This window comes from Heteronotia binoei, chromosome 10 (assembly GCF_032191835.1).
Source record: "Heteronotia binoei isolate CCM8104 ecotype False Entrance Well chromosome 10, APGP_CSIRO_Hbin_v1, whole genome shotgun sequence".
Lineage (NCBI taxonomy): Eukaryota > Metazoa > Chordata > Lepidosauria > Squamata > Gekkonidae > Heteronotia > Heteronotia binoei.
Genome location: NC_083232.1, coordinates 1,313,424 through 1,333,830, shown reverse-complemented (window position 1 = coordinate 1,333,830; position 20,407 = coordinate 1,313,424). Strand labels below are relative to the sequence as shown.

The following is a 20,407-nucleotide window of genomic DNA, read 5'->3' as shown; positions in this document are numbered from 1 at the left end:
CTCCAGGTCTCCCGCAGCCTGGCTTGGCCTCGGCTTCGGCCACCACGCATGCGTGCGGCCACCGCCCAGCCCAGGCGGCAGCGCCACCTGCAGACGGGAGGAGCTTGTAGAATAAGCTGCAGGGATCCAGGTGGGCAGCCCTGTGCGTCTGAAGCAGCGGTAGGGAATGTTGGTTCTCCAGATGTTTTTTGCCTGCAACTCCCAGCAGCCTCAGCCAGCATGGCCAATGGCTGATGGGAGTCGTAGGCAAAAAACATCTGGAGAGCTACCCTTGGCCACCCCGGTGTATGCTTTTGAAAGAACAAGAAATATTCCTGGGCTGCAAGATCAAGACCGACACAAACACAGCTGCGGTAGTCACCAAGCAGCCCCAAACAAAGCCAGAAGCCCCGTATCTATACTCTTTTCAGTCTATTTTGCCCAGGTATATTTTATTACCAGAGATGTCAAAAAGACCTAGGCCAGGGGTCGGGAACGTTGGCTCTCTGGATGTTTTTTGCCTACAACTCCCATCAGCCCCAACTAGCATGGCCAATGGCTGGGGCTGATGGGAGTTGTAGGCAAAAACATCTGGAGATCTGAAGCAACAGGACAAAGCCCATCTCCTCCTCGTCTCCAGCGCCTTTCTGAATCTTCTGCTTTTATGATGTGATAGTCTGGGAAGGGGTGGGTTGTTTTTTTAAAAATTTTTTGAATCCACAGCTCCTGGGCCCTGCCAGCACCCGCATCAGCTGCAACCCGTTCTGCCAGGTTCAGATGGGCAGTGTGCATGCACACACAAGCTTCTTCTACCCAGAATGAAACTTGGTTGGTCTTAAAGGTGTCTCACTGGACTCAGACTTTGTTCTGCTGCTTCAGACCAGCACTGCTTCAGATAAAGTTCCAGAATTCTGATAAGGTGGAGGAGACGTTGGATGGGAAGGCTGAGTGTGTGGAGGGCAGGGAGCTTCCCACGTGTTATGGGGTCAATCGATCTTCTCTGGCTGGTCAGTCTTATGAACATATATATATATATAAACATATGAAGCTGCCTTCTACTGAATCAGACCGCCCTGGATCCATCAAAGTCAGTCTTGTCTCCTCAGACCGGCAGCCGCTCTCCAGGGTCTCAAGCGGAGGTTTTTCATGCCTCCTTCCCTGGACCCTTTTCAAGCTTCTGCATGCTCATGCTACTCAGATCAAAGGTTTGCTCAATTTGTTAATTTTACTATTGTCATTGAATCTTATATTTGTACCATCTTACCTTCTCAACCACTGCCTACCAGATCATTTTACTTCACTGTCATTGGTTCTTAAATCTGTACTATTTTGCATTCTGGGCCACTGCCTACCAGCTCTGTATGGCTCTGCTCACTGTGCCAGATTCCTGTGTGACACAGAGTGTTGGACTGGATGGGCCATTGGCATGATCCAACAGGGCTTATGTTCTTAAGGTGCAATCGACTCCTAGTTTGTTCTACTACTTCAGACCAACACGGCTGCCTACTTGGATCTAACTACACCAAACTGTACTCAGCATGATCTGCCCTTGGAGACACCAGACCGAGATACTCCAGATTCTACCGAGTCAGTGCTGGGTCTCTGTTGCTAGCCAGCCAGCCAGAGCAAAGTGGGGCCTGTATATGGCACCTCTTCTGCAGTCGCTCCAGTTCTGTGATGCCTGGCTCATTTCTGGGCCCGCTTCAAGACATGAACCCTTCAGGGCCTCTGTGCCAGCTGGGCTCCTCTGGAGGTGCCACCCTGCCAAAGGTAGATCCAAGCGGGCAGCTGTGTTGGTCTGAAGCAGTTGAACAAAGCAGGAGTCCAGTGGCACCTTTAAGGCCAACCCGTTTTTATTGGGAACGTCAGCTTTCATGTGCTGTTAAGCACACTTCCTCAGACGAGGAATCCGGCACAGGGAGCAAAGCCCTACAGAGCTGAGCAGAGCTGTACAGAGCTGGTAGGCAGTGGCCCAGAATGCAACATGGTACAGATTTCAGAACCAACGACAGTGAAGTGAAATGATCTGGTAGGCAGGGGTTGAGAAGGTAAGATGGTACAACGGCAGAATAGTAAAATTAACCAGTTGAGCAGACCTTTGATCTGAGTAGCATGAGCATGCGCAAGCAACAAAACAGCAGTATTGAACCCATCTCCCATTGTCATTGAGAGACAATCTCACATTTTGACATAGTACTGTTTTGTTGCTTATGCATGTTCATGCTACTCAGATCAAAGGTTTGCTCAATTTGTTAATTTTACTATTCTGCCATTGTACCATCTTACCTTCTCAACCCCTGCCTACCAGATAATTCTACTTCACTATCATTGATTCTGAAATCTGCGCCATGTTGCCTTCTGGGCCACTGCCTACCAGCTCTGTAGGGCTCTGCTCAGCTCTGTAGGGCTTTGCTCCCTGTGCTGGATTCCTCGTCTGACGAAGTGGGCTTAAGAGCACACAAAAACTGACATTCTCAATAAAAATGGGTTGGTCTTAAAGGTGCAACTTGACTCCTACCCTGCCAAAGGACAAGCCCACCCGCTGCCCAGACCAGGGCATCCTCTGTTGTCTCTCCCCCCACCATAGGGGGGGAAGGGTCGTACCAGAGGAGGCCAGGAAGGCTCCCACTCTGGGTGGGGTGGGGTGGGGCCGCTGGGCATTGCACCTGGCATCTGGGCTGCCAGACTGCACAGTTGGTGGCAGCAGCACCAGTCAGTCCCCCAGAAGCAGCAGATCTTTGGATGTGGCCGGAAATAGCACTTCAGCCTTGGTGCAGGTGGCTCGGGGGCCAGGAGAGGAGAGGGTGGCAGCCCCGGTCCACTGAGGCCCGAATTCCACTGCCACAGGAGGTGGCGGCGGCTACAAGCATAGCCAGCTTCAAGAGGGGATTGGATAAAAATATGGAGCAGAGGTCCATCAGTGGCTATTAGCCACAGTGTGTGTGTGTGTACCCTGATCCAACATGGCTTCTCTTATGTTCTTATACAAAGCAGGAGTCAAGTGGCGCCTTTTAAGACCAACCCGTTTTTATTTCGAAGGTAAGCTTTCGTGTGCTCTTAAGCCCACTTCATCAGACGAGGAATCCGGCACAGTGCGCAAAGCCCTAGAGCTGAGCAGAGCCATTCAGAGCTGGTAGGCAGTGGCCCAGAATGCAACATGGCACAGATTTCAGAACCAATGACGGTGAAGTGAAATTATCTGGTAGGCAGGGGTTGAGAAGGTAAGATGCTACAACGGCAGAATAGTAAAACCTTTGCAACCCTTTGATCTGAGTAGCATGAGCATGCGCAAGCAACAAAACGGCAGTATGCAGTAAAATTCACCAACGGAGCAAACCTTTGACCTGAGTATGTTCTTATGTCCTGCTGCGCGCAGCCCCTTCCATGGTGGGTGGGTGGGTGGGCGGGCGGGGGAACGCGGCGGCTGCCGGGAGAGGTAGTTTTCCCGGGGCGGGGGCCGAGGGGGCGGGGGGACTACAGCTCCCAGGCAGGCTTTGCAGCCCCTTCCCCTCCCCTGCGCGGGCCGGCCCGGGCCATTGGACGCCTGCGCGCAGGCTGCAGCACCAGCTGGCTGGCCGAGAGCGGGCGGGATGGCTCCGCAGCCAGGGGGCAGCCGGGCGTCGGGCGGAGAGGCCGCTTCTCCGGTAAGGGCAGCGCCGGGGCGGGCAGGGCATCTCCCGGGGGCGCGGAGAGGGGGGAAGCGGGCTGGGTCGGCGGGGCCAGGCGGGCGGCAGAGGCCGGCTCGGTGCGGCTCCTGGAGCGCAGCGCGTGGAGGGCGCCTGGCGAGGGCAGGGCAGGGCGGCCGCGGCTTGTGACCAGGCAGGAGGGAAGCCTCCCCGGGCAGGAGGAGTCGCTCTGGCCGGTGGGAAAGGGAGGCCCCTTTCAACCGAGCGCGGTGGCTCTTGGTGCCCCACCGCCATCCGAGGCTGGGCGCCCGCCGGCTGCTCCAGGCTTCCTCCTCGGGAGGGGGTGGGCTCGCCTTCCTTGGGGGTTTTGAAACAGAGGCTGGATGGCCACCTGACAGCGATGAGGATCCTGTGGATTTAGGGGGAGGTGTTTGTGAGTTTCCTGCATTGTGCAGGGGGTTGGACTAGATGACTCTGGAGGTCCCTTCCCACTCTAGGATTCTTCGGGACATGGTGGGCTCTCCTCCCTTGGAGGTTTTGAAACAGAGGCTAGATGGCCGTCTGACAGCAGTGTGGATCCTGTGAATTTAGGGGGAGGTGTTTGTGACTTTCCTGCATTGTGCAGGGGGTTGGACTAGATGACCCTGGAGGTCCCTTCCCACTCTAGGATTCTTCGGGACATGGTGGGCTCTCCTTCCTTGGAGGTTTTGAAACAGCGGCTAGATGGCCATCTGACAGCAATGAGGATCCTGTGAGTTTAGGGGGAGGTGTTTGTGAGTTTCCTGCATTGTGTAGGGGGTTGGACTTGATGACCCTGGAGGTCCCTTCCAACTCTATGAATCTCTGGGTCCAAAGGGGGAGAGCCTCGGCTTGGCGTGCCAAAGATCCCAGGATTTGGCCCCAGCAGCAGTTGGCACCTCCAGCTTCGAGGACTTCCTGCTCAGCTGGAGACCATCGGGGCGTTGTGAGGGGGAGGGTGTCTGGTTGGCAGCTCGGTGGGCTCAGCTCTCCTGCTTTGGAGAAGGGCCGTCCGGGCTCAGGGGCAGACAGAAGGGCTCCGGGTCAGTTCCAGCCCCACCCCACCCCCCAGTGAAAAGGAGCAGGCCGGAGGGGAAGGGAAGGAAACCCTGGAGAGCCGCTGCCTGCCTGAGTGGTCGAGACTGACCTTGACGGCAGGTCCAGCTCTGCCGCTTGGGCTTCTAGGGCACCGAATTGGATGCCCCCATGTGACTTCTTGATGTTATCAGTGAGGAGGGGGGGAGGTGCCAGAAGTTAGCTTTGCCTAGAGGGCCTGACAGTCTAGTCCAGGGGTGGCCAACGGTAGCTCTCCAGATGTTTTTGCCTACAACTCCCATCAGCCCCAGCCAGCATGGCCATGCTGGCTGGGGCTGATGGGAGTTGTAGGCAAAAACATCTGGAGAGCTACCATTGGCCACCCCTGGTCTAGGGCCAGCTGGATGGAGGGGGTGGCGGCGTCTGATGGAGCATCTGGCGGCTTCATGTGAGTAAATCACACGCCCCTGGGTGGGAGTTCACAGCAGCCCTCTCGGTTTCCAGACTGGGTTTTGCACATGCGTGTGACTGAACCAGTTGTGGGAATGCTGGTCTGCAGTTCTGTACACCACCCCAGCACAACCTGACAGGTTTTGTTCCCATGGCACAGGTGAGCAACAGCGATTCCCTGCTCCTGCTGACTCAGCAATGGGAGGGGGGGAACTTCTGCTCTCCCTCCCCCCCTTTGAAGTTGTGTGAATTTACTCTTGGTTCTGTTGCATCTTCGGACAGGTGTTTCAAATGCAGGAGGGGGGGCTGTTCTCTGCATAAACTCCCACGGAGGTTGGTGTTGGACATATGAACATATGAAGCCGCCTTATACTGAATCAGACCCTCGGTCCATCAAAGTCAGTATTGTCTACTCAGACTGGCAGCGGCTCTCCAGGGTCTGAAGCTGAGGTTTTTCACACCTATTTGCCTGGACCCTTTTTAGTTGGAGATGCCGGGGATTAAACCTGGGACCTTCTGCTTATCAAGCAGATGCTCGACCACTGAGCCACCCTCCCTCCCTAACACTTATGAGGCTTCCAGGGTCTCAAGCTGAGGTTTTTCACACCTATTTGCCTGGACCTTTTTTAGTTGGAGATGCCGGGATTGAACCTGGGACCTTCTGCTTCTCAAGCAGATGCTCGACCACTGAGCCACCGTCCCTCCCCATTGCCTCTGGGAAACTGGTGCAAGGAGGCTGTGTTGCAAATCAGCACCATTTCCTCAACTGGAGACGACCCTAAAATTAGTCTCTGGAAGGTTTTGCCCAAGATCTGGTGAGAGACCTCTTGTTACATGCAAGGAAGTCTTTATTACAGAGAAAGGTACAAACTCTTCATGGCAAGTTGGCAACGAGACCAGTCCTTCCCAGACTGATCTTAAAACAAAGTTACAAGGATATGTAGACTATACGTTAACGGCCTAACATTTCCCCACCAAATTCAGTTCCCACCTAAAACACTTGAATTATGTCCCAGGCCTCTTGGGCCAGACACTGATAAACCTCCAGCCCCAAGGTCACATTCCATTTGGGAGACACTCTGCCTGGTATCACTTTTGGTTTTTATGAAGACCAGATGAGACTGGATGTTCTCATCGTCTCCCCCATAGACCAGGTGCATAGGTGTTATACAACATTACTACATTCAACAAAGTTTTATTCAAAGAATAAGTTTTGTGTGCACACACACTTCTTATTGTGCATGCACGTAAAACCTGATGCCTTGCATAAAACTTGATGGTCTTTAAGGTATCCTTGGACTCAGGCTTTGTTCTCATTGGGTTGGCTTCCATACCATCTGTACTGAGAGAAAAAGAGAAGTGACCTTTCTTGGTTACTTTGGAAGGCCATAAAGCCAAGCAGTGCAAACGATAACTATGATGAGCACAAAAGAAAACACGACCCAAGAAAAAGAATAAAAGATCCAATCCAAGAGGGTGTGACTAACTCCCAAAAACCATGCCCAGCTCCTTCACCCTTTCTTCATAGGACTTGGTCTCCAGACCCCTCACCATCTTCATCGCCCTCCTCTGGACCCCTCCCAGCTTGTCTATATCCTTCTTAAAATGTGGTGCCCAAAACTGAACACAGGACTCCTGGTGAGGTGTTACCATTGGTTCTGGTCCTACCATCTAGGGCCACAGAAAACAATTCCACACCCTCTTCTATAGTACAACCCTTCAAGTACTTGAAGATGGTGATCCTATCATCTCTCAACCGCCTCCTCTCCTGGCTAAACATGCCCAGCTCCTTCAACCTTTCCTCATAGGACTTGGTCTCCAGACCCCTCACCATCTTCATCGCCCTCCTCTGGACCCCTTCCAGCTTGTCTAGATCCTTCTTAAAATGTGGTGCCCAGAACTGAACACAGGACTCCCGGTGAGGTGTTACCATTGGTTCTGGTCCTACCATCTAGGGCCACAGAAAACAATTCCACACCATCCTCTATAGGACAGTCCTTCAAGTCCTTGAAGATGGTGATCCTATCATCTCTCAGCCGCCTCCTCTCCAGGCTAAACATCCCCGGCTCCTTCAACCTTTCCTCATAGGACTTGGTCTCCCTCATCATCTTTGTCACCCTCCTCTGGTCCTGTTCCAGCTTGTCTATATACTTCTTAAAATGTGGTGCCCAAAATTGAACACAAGACTCCAGGTGAGGTCTTACCAGAGCAGAGTAAAGTGATACCATCACTTCACGTGATCTGAACACTATACTTCTGTTGATACAGCCCAAAATTGCATTACTCTCAGGCAAATCGTGAAGATCCTTGTGTTGTGGCCACAGCTGCTGCCAATGCAGTATTTTTAAATATCTGCCCAGCCAGTCAAATCTACACAGCCAATAGCCCCACCCACTTTCTGAAAACTTGTTACAGGCAACAGGAAAGGTGTCAGCCAGGTCCCCTCCTTGAATATCTCCAGTAATTCTTGTACTTAGGTGATACAGTTTGGTGACTGGTGGTAATATTGGCACACAGTGAAACCTCCAGTTTCTTTGACAGCTTCTTGGATGGTAGGGACGCCAGCCTCCAGGTGAGACCTGGAGATCCCCTGGAATGGCAGCTCATCTCCAGACTACAGAGGTCTGCTTTGGAGGGTGGACTTTATGGCATTGGATCCCACTGAGCTACCTGTCCACCCCAAGCTCCACCCCCAAATCTCCAGGAATTCCCCATCCTGGAGATGGCAACCCTATGCCCCCCACTGCTAACCAGGGAGAACTAGCAACCCTATTGGATAGTCTGATCCAGCCAAGTGTTTGATTGAAGAAGGCAAACCAGCGTAGGGGTGGAGAGCATCCCTCTCTGGTTCATGATACGATTCTGGTAACCACACCTCAAAAAGGATATTATAGCATTGGGAAAAGTCCAGAAAAGGGCAACAGAAATTATTAAAGGGTTGTAACGCTTTCCCTATGAAGAAAGGTTAAAACGCTTGGGGCTTTTTAACTTGGAGAAATGCTGACTGAGGGGTGATGTGATAGAGGTTTACAAGATTATGCATGGGATGGAGAAGGTAGAGAAAGAAGTCCTTTTCTCCCTTTCTCACAATACGAGAACTCGTGGGCACTCAATAAAATTGCTGAGCGGTCGGGTTAAAATGGATAAAAGGAAGTGCTTCTTCACCCAAGGGGGTTTGGAATTCACTGCCACAGGAGGTCGTGGCAGCTACAAGCATAGACGGCTTCAAGAGGGGACTAGATTAACATATGGAGTGTCCATCAGTTACTATTAGCCACAGGGTATTGATGGAACTCTCTGTCTAGGGCAGTGATGCTCTGTATTCTTGGTGCTTGGGAGGGCCACAGTAGGAGGGCTTCTAGTGTCCTGGCTCCACTGGTGGACCTCCTGATGGCACCTGAGCTTTTTTGGCCACTGTGTGACACAAGAGTATTGGACTAGATGGGCCACCAGCCTGATCCAACATGGCTTCCCTTATGTTCTTATGAACACAGTTGGAGGGACTTCTGATAGACATGCACCGGTACCAGGCACTTAAAAGGTCTCCTCCTGCTCTCCTGTGGTCAGCACAGCTGTTTCTTGGAGGCCCTGCAACTAAGCCAGTCAATACTAGGGCTGTTGGGTAGCAATTTACTCAGACTGTTGGCTAAGATTTGGAACGGATTTCATAATGCAGTGGATCTGCATCCACTCTATCCACTCAGTGTCTTCGTCACCTTTAGAGAGCCAGCATCCAGAGGTCATAAGCTCAGTTCAGATCTCTTCAATTTGTACCAGGGAACTGAATGCTGCTCATTCCACTTGGCAGCTGTTCAAGAAGGCTGTTTTTCCTAATCTTCCCATGCTGAGAATTCATCCTATGAATACAAGTGTTTGGCTTGCCATGTTCTCATTTTATGATTTAACCAGGGAAACGATAGAACCGCCCCTGTTTCCCGCACGCATTTTTAAACCGATGTTGCGGTAAGTCATTTGTCAGAACCGTTTCAGTTCTCAAAACCGCTTTCCCCCCATTCATTGCTTTTCACAGCTAGGATGGATCTTGAATATTTAAATTTCTCTTAGGAGCCTTCAGTCACCCACAGACCCCTGTGTTGGGCGCATGTAAATCTTGTTCCTTTCCAAGCGTCTGTCTGTGCAGGTTCTTTTCAGTCCGTCAGCCTACGCTGAGAGAGAAATAAGCTCTCCCCCACTGGCAACATTTGGAGCTTCTTGTCACATCTGCACACATTGGAAAAAGGATCGTTCCACTTTAATTCCAGGCAAATCCGTTTTCTGTGAAACTGCCACCCTGTTCTTGGCAACCATTCTGCAAGTCTTAAGCAGTTCATACTTTTTTTGGTGTTTGGTGGAGAAATGAATGAATCCTGCCTTAAATTTAAGATTATTTATTATTGTTCATAAAATTTGCAGGCTGCTTATCATAAGGCCCCGTGGCGCAGAGTGATAATGCAGCAGTACTGCAGTACTGTGGTCTGAACTCTTTGCTCATGACCTGAGTTCGATTTCGGCAGAAGCTGGATTCAGGTAGCCGGCCCAAGGTTGACTCAGCCTTCCATCCTTCCGAGGTCGGTAAAATGAGTACCCAGCTTGCTGGGGGGAAAGCGTAGATGACTGGGGAAGGCAATGGCAAACCGCCCCGTAAAAAGTCTGCCGTGGAAACATTGTGAAAGCAATGTCACCCCAGAGTCCCCCATTAGGGGAGGGACAGTGGCTCAATGGTAGAGCATCTGCTTGGTAAACGAAAGGTCCCTGGCATCTCCAACTAAAAAAGACAACCCTCTTCCGGCTGGCCTATGACTAGCTGGTACAAGAAACTGAGCGTAGTTATACTGGATGTCTGCTGCCCCCAATGTTTTTCAATGTTTTAAATGCTTTAAATGTTTTAAATGTTTTAATGTGTTAAATGGTTTAATGTTTAAATTTAAATGTTTTATGTTTAACGCCTATTTATGTTAGATTCCTGTGTTGTAAGCCGCCCTGAGCCACTTGTTGGGAAGGGCGGGATAGAAGTCATAAAATAAATAAATAAATAAATAAATAAATAAACTAAAAAAGGGTCCAGGCAAAGAGGCGTGAAAAAACCTCAGCTTGAGCCCTTGGATAGCCGCTGCCAGTCTGAGTAGACAGTACTGACTTTGATGGACCCAGGGTCTGATTCATTAGAAGGCAGCTTCATATGTTGAGTCGGAAATGACTGGTGCTTGCACAGGGGACCTTTCCTTTCCTATCATACAACAGTAAAACTGAACTAGCAGTGGCAGCAAAAATCTCAGGGGGAGGAAATTGAGGAAATCCATGCCTATATCTTTTTCACTTGGCAGTGGAGTTCCAGAGATTTTCTGAACTCTTTTAGCCATTTTAAAAATAAAGGGAGGGGGGAACAAGTCACTCATGAAGCTGCCTTCTGCTGAGTCTAAGCCCTGGTCCCTCAAGGCCAGTCATGTCTGCTCTGACTAGCTGTCCAGGAGAGGCCTTTCCCATCCCACCTGTCCAGGAGAGGCCTTTCCCATCCTGTTCGCCGCCCTGAGCCTGCCTAGGTGGGGAGGGCGGGATATAAATAAAATTTTATTATTATTATTATTATTATCCCCTTCTACCTGGTTCTTTGAACTGGGGATGCTGCTGGGGATTGAACCTGGGACCTTCTGCATGCCAAGCAGAGGCTCTGCCACTGAGCCACAGTTGTTAACCGGTCATAGTTCCTCCTTGTTTTATCTCTGAAGGGATTCATGAGGTCATAAGCCTCCTGTAATGAATCCTCCTCCCTCTTTTCTGTCAGTTTATGTATATACCCTTTGAGCTCCAGTCTGGTGTGAATAATAGTCCTTCCAGTTCTTGGTTGGGAACTGTTTCATCACTGTGTGTGAGAGAGGTTTTACAGGGTAGATGTATATGTGGAGACAGAAATCTGCAAAAAAAAGGGCCAACAACCAGAGTTAATGGGGTTTTCCTGTGAGTCCAAAAGAGATTTTGTAACTTGTGAGTCTAAGCTGCGGAGTCTTGTGAGCAAAAATTCCACTTCGCGAGCTACTGGCCCTAAAGTTGGGCAGCCTTGTTGGTCTGAAGTATTAAGTTGTGAGCTAGTCATAAACCAGCTTGTTCTGTGTCCATTTTTCTGAGCGAAGACAAAAATGTGTGAGCCAGAGGCTAAAAATCTGTGAGCTAGCTCGCACTAACTCAGCTTAGAGGGAACACTGTTTGTGCCCATTGCTTTATGCATGGGCTTCCTCCTAGAACTTCTCAGGGCAATTCTGCTCCTACGGTGGAAGATTGCGTGGTATTTTGAACAGGGGACAATTCCCCTGGTAAAACTCAGCCAGTGATGGGGATACTGGTGGTGCCATGAGGGGGAGGGGAAAGGTTTGCCAACCAGGGGCTGAATTTGGCAGCAGCCAGGGCTTCAAAGAAGAGGCTTCTGATTGTGACTGACAGATGTCAAAATCTATCAGGAGGAAGGATGCCCGGTGCCACTTTGGGGGCAGGACCAAGGCCTGTCAAGCACAGCCGGCTGAAGTGGCCTGCATTTATTATTTCTGACGATACCTAATGGCCCTTGTTTGTGGTGCCAGCGTTGCCAAGTCTTGTCTGCTTGGACTTGTCATGCCAGCGCTTGGCGTGTTTGCTCAGGAGATGGGCACGGGTGTTGGCAGCTGTCTGAAGGTGTCTCCCCCTGCCTCTTCAGGGGGTGGGCTTTTTCTGTCTTGCAATGCAGGAGTGTCTCTAAGTGTCAGTGTTTTCTCTCCCCCCACCCCGTTCTAGAATGCCCAATGGCAGGGGTGGGCTGCCTCTACCCCTCCCAAGCCCAGGGTCGTGGGTGGGGGGAGCAGAATCAGTTCACTGACAGTGCCCCACTGATGTCTGCTGCTGTCAGACCCTCACACTGGGCTCTGCTTTCTTGGCATGACAGGGTTCTCTAGATAGCAGAAGCTTAAAAGGGGAGAGAGAGATGAAGGAGATCTGTTGATCAAGGAAAAACAGCCAGCCGCGTCAGAGCAGAGAGGAAAGAATATAAGATGAGCCCTGCTGGATCAGACCAGCGAAGGTCCATCTAGTCCAGCCGCCTGTCTCATACAGTGGCCAGCCAGTTCCCCTGGAGGGCCAACAGGGCAGAGAAGCTGAGGCCTTCCCCTGAGAAGAGCATCAGAAGAGCCCTGCTGGATCAGACCAGTGAGGGTCCATCTAGTCCAGCCAACCAGTTCTTCTGAAGGGCCAACAACAGGGCTGAGAGGCCGAGGCCTTCCCCTGAGAAGAGCATCAGAAGAGTCCTGCTGGATCAGACCAGTGAGGGTCCATCTAGTCCAGCCAACCAGTTCCTCTCAAGGGCCAACAACAGAGCAGAGAGGCTGAGGTCTTCCCCTGAGAAGAGCATCAGAAGAGTCCTGCTGGGTCAGACCAGTGAGGGCCCATCTAGTCCAGCATCCTTCCTCACAGAGCGGCCAGCCAGTTCCTCTGGAGGGCCATCAGCCCGGCTTAGAGGCCAAGGCCTTCCCCTGATGTGGTCTCCTCGCTGTGGGATTCAGTGCCTCTGAATGTGGAGGTTCCCCTCAGCCACCGTGGCTAAGTAGCCATTGATAGACTTATCCTCCATGAATCTGTCTAATCCCCTTTTAAAATCTTTTTATTCCTTTTATGACTTCATCCTGTGGCAGCGAATTCCACATTTTAATCACTCTCTGTGTACATTTACAAAACCAGGATTCTAGGATAAGGAACTCAACGCCTGCCTCTTGTTCTCAGGGCCAGGCCCAGAGGGGGGGATTCGCCCTGGCTGCCCTGCAGGGACAGGTGACCTTTGACGATGTGGCCGTCTGTTTCTCCCCTGAAGAGTGGTCCATGCTGGAAGGATGGCAGAAGGAGCTGCACCAGGAAGTGATGCAAGAAAACTGCGCTTTGCTCCTCTCTCTGGGTAAGGCCTGGAAGGTGCTATTTTGCTGTGGGGTGGACCTCCCATTTCCTTGTTTGGGGTAGGGACGTCAGCCTCCAGGGGATTACACCTCATCTGCAGACTACAGAGATCAGTTGGAGAAAATGGATGCTCTAGAGGGCAGACTTTGAACATATGAAGCTGCCTTCTACTGAATCAGACCCTTGGTCCATCAAAGTCAGTATTGTCTCCTCAGACTGGCAGCGGCTCTCCAGGGTCTCAAGCTAAGATTTTTCACACCTACTTACCTGGACCCTTTTGAGTTGGAGATGCCGGGGATTGAACCTGGGACCTTCTGCTTCCCAAGCAGATGCTCTACCACTGAGCCACAGCCCCATTCATGGCTCTCCAGGGTCTCAAGCTGAGGTCTTTCACGCCTATTTGCCTGGACCCTTTTTAGCTGGAGATGCCGGGGATTGAACCTGGGACCTTCTGCTTACCAAGCAGATGCTCTACCAATACGCCACCATCCCTCCCTTAAAGTTGCCTTCATTCCTTGTGAACATATGAAGCTGCCTTCTACTGAATCAGACCCCCCTCGGTCCATCAAAGTCAGTATTGTCTTCTCAGACGGGCAGCGGCTCTCCAGGGTCTCAAGCTGAGATTTTTCACGCCTACTTACCTGGACCCTTTTGAGTTGGAGATGCCGGGGATTGAACCTGGGACCTTCTGCTTCCCAAGCAGATGCTCTGCCACTGAGCCACAGCCCCATTCATGGCTCTCCAGGGTCTCAAGCGGAGGTTTTTCACACCTACTTGCCTGGACCCTTTTTAGTTGGAGATGCCGGGGATTGAACCTGGGACCTCCTGCTTACCAAGCAGATACTCTACCACTGAGCCACAGCCCCATTCATGGCTCTCCAGCTGAGGTTTTTCACACCTACTTGCCTGGACCCTTTTTAGTTGGAGATGCCGGGGATTGAACCTGGGACCTTCTGCTTCCCAAGCAGATGCTCTACTACTGAGCCACAGCCCCATTCATGGCTCTCCAGGGTCTCAAGCTGAGGTCTTTCACGCCTATTTGCCTGGACCCTTTTTAGCTGGAGATGCCAGGGATTGAACCTGGGACCTTCTGCTTACTAAGCAGATGCTCTACCACTGAGCCACAGCCCCATTCATGGCTCTCCAGGGTCTCAAGCTGAGGTTTTTCACACCTATTTGCCTGGCCCCTTTTTTTGGAGATGCCGATGATTGAACCAGGGACCTTCTGCTTCCCAAGCAGATGCTCTACCACTAAGCCACCGTCCCTCCTTTGTGCCATTGTACCCCCCGAGGTCCCTGTCTTCCCCAGGCTCCACCCCCAAATCTCCAGGAGTTTTCCCAACTGGATCTGGCAAGCCTTCCCACCCCCTTCATCTCCTGCTGGTGGCCGGAGGGGATCAGGCAACCCTGGTTTGGGGGGCAGGCTGTGCCCTGTAGGATTTAAGCTGGAGGCAGACTGTCTCAGCTACCATGAAGGGTCGCTGATTGGGGTGTAGGACCCCAGAGGGCACGATCCACCAGAAAGGTGCCCTGCTTCTTCTCTGAATGGGAGCCTTCCAAGAATAGACTTCCCCTCCTGCTGCGCAGAGCCCCATGCTGAGTGAGTGGGTGGGGAGGAGGGACCAACAGAGTTTGGGTTGTCCCTGAATGCGGCACAGAAAATGTCCTCAGTTTGAAAAGTTAGCTAGCTTGACTTGAACTGTCCCTCTTGGTCTCAGAGCCTTCGGCTCCACTGCGGTTTACCAGATGGTTTAACAGAATCGTTTGCTTGTTGACCCTTATCAGTTGATTGGGCTTTCGAAAAGGAACTGGACATTTAAAAGAGAAAGAAAAGAAGTCAAAACACGATAGTCCAATATGATTTCAAGAGTAGCAGCAGTAGCTGGCTCCTTAGGTCATGTCTCCATTCTGATGCAAATTTCTTTTACTTTATTTTACTTATGCTGGGTATAGTCTGCCTTTCTCACATGGACTCAGGGTGGATGACGCAGAGTGAGCCAGGACAGTCTACAAAACGGGGCAGTCAGTGAACAGCACAACAGAACCAACCAGAAATCTACAAACAGAACTAGAGCAAAGCTTAAGTATTAAGACGGATCCAGGTGGGGTAGCCGTTGTCGGAAGCAGCAGGACAAAGTTTGAGTGCTGTGGCACCTTTAACACTAACAAAGCTTTATTCTGGGTACAAGGTTTTGTGTGCCTGCCCATGAAAACTCAGACCCAGAATAAAATTTGGTTGGTCTTAAATGTGCCCCTGGACTCAAAATTTGTTAAGTATTAATATAATGCAGGGGTGGCCAACGGTAGCTCTCCAGACGTTTTTTGCCTACAACTCCCATCAGCCTCAGCCAGCATGGCCAATGGCTGGGACTGATGGGAGTTGTAGGCAAAAAAACATCTGGAGAGCTACCGTTGGCCACCCCTGATACAGAATTACATAGAGGATCCTACTTACAGCAAGCTGTTTGAAGTAGTTACAAGACACAGTCCTTAAGCATGTATCCATGCAAGCTTGTGCACCGTTTTATACGGTGCAATCCTATCACCTGCGTAGAAGAGCCCTGTCTGAAGAGACTATGATTTGGAAGTGTTTAAAAGGGAATGGAAGAAATTTAGAGGATATACAGAAAAAGAGTGGAATTTGAAAGGACATTGGGCAATTTTTTAACAATGAATTTAAGAAAGGGGAGAAACTGAACCTTGTGAACTTAAGTATATAACATCGGCGGAAGTCTAGTAAAGGAGGGAGGGGGGATTAGAAAAATATCATATGGGTTAGGGATAGTAATGATATAATTAGATATTGTTACCATATGTTATTAATAAATTGTTTTAAAACTAGAAGAGCCCTGTCTAATAGTTCAGTTTTGCCCAGTTTGTGGAGAGCCAGGAGGCTGGGAACCTTCCTGACCCCCTCGGGCAGAGTGTTCCATAAGGTGGGGGCCGCGTTTGGTATATTTAGAATAAATCAAACCTTATTTTAAAAGTACTACTTATGTATGCACTTTGGACAGGAAATGTTTCATATAGACAAAATGTGCATATTCCTGTAAGTTTCTTTTTACTTAGGTTAAATAAATACTGTGTATGTTGATGGTTCTGTTTGAATATATAACACTAATAGCTTTTTTACAATTGACCACAGATCTGAAGGTCTGTTTCTCTGCAAAGAAAGCTGCCTGGGCATGTTTTTGATTTGGGCCGGATTGAGCCAAGGATGTTGATCTCTTAAGCCGGGGGTGGCCAACGGTAGCTCTCCAGATGTTTTTTGCCTACAACTCCCATCAACCCCAGCCATTGGCCATGCTGGCTGGGGTTGATGGGAGTTGTAGGCAAAAAACATCTGGAGAGCTACCGTTGGCCACCCCTGTCTTAAGCCAATATTAATTGACCATCTTGGCCATGGCAGAGAAAATCCATCGTCCTTTAGCAGCAATAATAATAATAATACATTTTTATTTATACCCCGCCCTCCCCGCCGAGGCAGGCTCAGGGCAGCTAACAAGGCATGATATAACAATATCATGTTACGGCAATAAAACAAAATAATACAATCAATAAAAACAGGATAATGCAGTGAAATCAGTGGGAAACCTCAGATTTTAGTGGGATTTAGAAAAATCCTCTTTGTCTGGTTCAGAAGTTGTTCTGTGGGAAGCACAATTACTTGCTACGCAGATCAAGTTTTCCTCTTCAGACTTTGGATGTTGTGTCTCTCTTGAACCTGCAGGTTAAATCTGTGCTCTCTCCTGAGCAGGTTGTGCCGTTCCCTCAGGAGCATTTTCATCCTTAATCCATCAGCAGGAGGGCCGCAAGCCTTGGGAAAGACCTTCTGGTGGTGGAGACGGTAAGGAGGCATTTTGTGCAAGAAAAACATTTACGGCTGCAAATAGGAAACAGCCATCAACGTCATCACCATGGATTGCATTGAAAGGGCTTTTGATGGCTCATAATTGTATGAAATGCACAGCGCCAGGCAACCCAACCTACAGGCTTACAGTTGCCCGAGAGACAGGCTGGGGAGGAGGGATGCCAGCCTCCAGGAGGGGCCTGGGGATCCCCTGGAATTACAGCTCATCTGCAGATGACAGAGGTCAGTTCCCCTGGAGAAAAATTGAGGTTTTGGGGGGGTGGGCTCTGTGGCCCACTGAGGTTCCCCAAATCTTCAGGAGTTTCCTAACTTGGATCTGGCAAACCCCCACCCCCAATCCCTCAGGTGGCTTTTCTGCATTCCTGTTTCCCTTGCTTGTGAGTCCCTGTTGCTTCAGCTGGGGGGAATCTTTTCCACTCATGTTTTGCTTTCTCTAGTGGTCCATTCAACATTACATTGCTTTATGTTCCGTATAGAAGGAAAGGGAAGGTCCCCTGTACAAGCACCAATCGTTTCCGACTCAGGGGTGACGTTGCTTTCACAATGTTTTCACCAACCTCGGAAGGATGGAAGCCGGTTACCTGAAAACCCAGCTTCCGCCGGGAATCGAACTCAGGTCGTGAGCAGAGCTTAGGCCTGCAGTACTGCAGCTTTAACACTCTGCGCCACAGGGCTCTTAAAAGAAAAGGTCCCCTGTGCAAGCACCAGTCGTTTCTGACTCTGGGGTGACGTTGCTTTCACAACGTTTTCATGGCAGACTTTTTACGGGGTGGTTTGCCATTGCCTTCCCCAGTCCTCTACACTTTCCCCTCACCAAGCTGGGGACTCATTTGACCGACCTCGGAAGGATGGAAGGATGGAGTCAACTTCGAGCCGCCTACCTGAAAACCCAGCTTCTGCCCGGGATCGAACTCAGGTTGTGAGCAGAGCTTAGGACTGCAGTACTGCAGCTTTAACACTCTGAACCACAGGGCTCTTAAAAGAAAAGGTCCCCTGTGCTTTCACAACATTTTCATGGCAGACTTTTTATGGAATGGTTTGCCATTGCCTTCCCCAGTCATCTACACTTTCCCCTCAGCAAGCTGGGTACTCATTTGACCGACCTCGGAAGGATGGAAGGCTGAGTCCACCTCGAGCCGACTACCTGAGAATCCAGCTTCCGCCGGGGATAGAACGCAGGTCATGAGCAGAGTTTAGGACTGCAGTACTGCAGCTTTAACACTCTGCGCCACGGGGCTTTTCCATATAGAAACCCGCAGTATAAGTCTGCAAGGAGATGTGCCGGACTTAAAGTGATGAGAATCAACCACTAGTGAAAGGAACACCCAAGGGTGGAACATGAGATTGTGCAAAAGCCAGGTGTCTCAAATCGACTACAACCCCTCATTTGGTTGAGAGACTTGAGAGGCTGGGACTGCGGTGGCAAGGAGAGAGAGAGACACTTCATTTGGCCGTCTTGGGGTTCTGCAGATTTTGGGATTTTTTGGTGTGAGGGAGTGGAAGGCAATTGTCCCTCTTTTTGTCCCTACCATCCACAGTCGGGGCCCATGGGGAGAACTGGAACAGAAGCAAAACATGGCATAGCAACCAGCACTCAGCAGAATATCTTGTGCCTTCCGCTTTAGATGAAGAGCCCCCATTTCCAGAAGATGTGGGGGAGGCGGAGGGGCCCTGGGACCTCGAGGACATGACAGAAGAGGGCGTGGAGTGCCTGTCCCCGTCTCACAATCCAGAAGGTGGGCCCAAACCCACTGCCTCCAAGGGTTGTGTCACTTCAGCATTGTTGATGTTCTGATGACTCTCTTGTCAAGTGTGTGGGTTGGAAGACTGGTGGGTGAATTCCCAGGGCCTCTTGGATTAATGGCCTGAGTGCTACAAGCTGGTTAAAATGAGGCTTGTCCTTGCAATGACCTTTCCACTCAAGTGGCCACAACTAAATTAGATGCAGGAGCATCATCTTCTGCTGCTCTCTGCCTCTGGTTTCTGCCATGGCTGAAGATCAGTAAACCTCTGAATACCAGGGCCAGGAGGCAACATCAGGGAATCCCTCAGCCTCTCTGCCCTGTTGTTGTCCCTCCAGAGGGACTGGCTGGCCACTGTGAGAGACAGGAGGCTGAACTAGATGGACCCTCACTGGTCTGATCCAGGATGGCTCTTCTGATGTTCTTCTCAGAGGAAGGCCTCGGCCTCTCTGCCCTGTTGTTGGCCCTGCAGAGGAACTGGCTGGCCATTGTGTGAAACAGGAGGCTAGACTAGATGGACCTTCCCTGGTCTGATCCAGCAGGGCTCTTCTGATGTTCTTCTCAGGGGAAGGCCTCAGCCTCTCTGTCCTGTTGCTGTCCCTCCAGAGGAACTGGTTGGCCAATATGTGAGACAGGAGGCTGGACTAGATGGACCCTCACTGGTCTGACTCAACAGGGCTCTTCTGATGTTCTTATGAAGGCCTCAGCCCCTCTGCCCTGTTGTTGGCCTTCCAGAGGAACTGCTTGGCTGCTGTGAGAGACAGGAGGCTGGGCTAGACGGACCCTCACGGATCTGATCCAGCAGGGCTCTTGGCTGTTGCAGAACTTGGCAGTGGGCAGGTATCAGTTCCGAGACTCAGGACTGGAGTTGGGATCCTAACTAAACTGAGGAAGGGTTGGAACAGCTTCCTCAAGGTGGCCCAGGGTGTGGGCGGAAGATCTCAACTTGAGGGCTGGACAGTGTGGGGGAAAGCCATTCTTCAAGTGCCTTGGCCCTGAACTGTGCAGGGCTCCCGAAGGCACACTTTGAATTGTGCCTGGGAAGACATGGGCAGCCAGTGCAGCGGCTCTTTGAGTGCACGGATGGCACCAGCCCTGTATCCAGTCCCCGAGGGCTGCCTTGCAAAAGGAACTGGAGGGAGAAAAGGCTTCGGTTGGCTTAAAGGAAGGAGCCAAACTCGTGGGAGGCTATTCCCCCCATTATTACAAAAATAAAAGTTCCTCCTTGACCCTCATGACCCAACGATCAGGGGGATTAACTCCTTATCCTTTGCTAGTCTCTGATGTCTGCTGTGGTCTGTACCACGGTTTCCCTCAGGACTTGTGGCTGCCATGCCCCTGGGCTCACCCCAACTCTCCTCTGCCCCAAACAGGCGAATACCAGAGCAGCCTCCACCTTTGTGCTCTCATGAAGCTGGTGAAGGAGATCCCCGAGTTCCTCTACGGACACGCAGGACCCCCCGTGGACCCCCCTGCCACGGCAGGCAGCAGTGAAGTGGAGGGGGCGGACGAGGGGCAGGCGGCCGGGGGTGAGTGAGCTGAGGCTTCTGGCAGGGTGAAGGGAAGAGTCTGTTGTGGCCCGGAGGAGGTTCTGGAGACACACAATTCACAGAGGAGAGGCCAGTCCATGGTTAAATCGGGCTTCCGTGGTCAGAAACAGCATACCACTGCGGGGCGGGGCAGCAAGGAGGCCTTGGTGTTGGTGGGTTCTTGATGGGCCTTCTGAGATAGGGTTGCCAAGTCCAATTTAAGACATATCTGGGGACTTTGGGGGTGGA

At 51.0% G+C, this 20,407-nt stretch overlaps 1 long non-coding RNA gene and 1 other non-coding gene across 2 annotated transcripts; one reads left to right on the top strand and one right to left on the bottom strand.

Annotated features, from left to right (window-relative positions):
- Window positions 1–14,075: 14,075 nt before the first annotated feature.
- On the bottom strand, window positions 14,076–14,147 carry TRNAT-AGU (transfer RNA threonine (anticodon AGU)). Its single transcript has one exon. It is a non-coding gene; the product is annotated as a tRNA-Thr (tRNA).
- Window positions 14,148–16,819: 2,672 nt separating this feature from the next.
- LOC132578068 (uncharacterized) lies at window positions 16,820–20,091 on the top strand. Its single transcript, XR_009555865.1, has 3 exons — window positions 16,820–16,863; window positions 18,513–18,623; window positions 20,003–20,091. It is a non-coding gene; the product is annotated as an uncharacterized LOC132578068 (long non-coding RNA).
- Window positions 20,092–20,407: the final 316 nt, after the last annotated feature.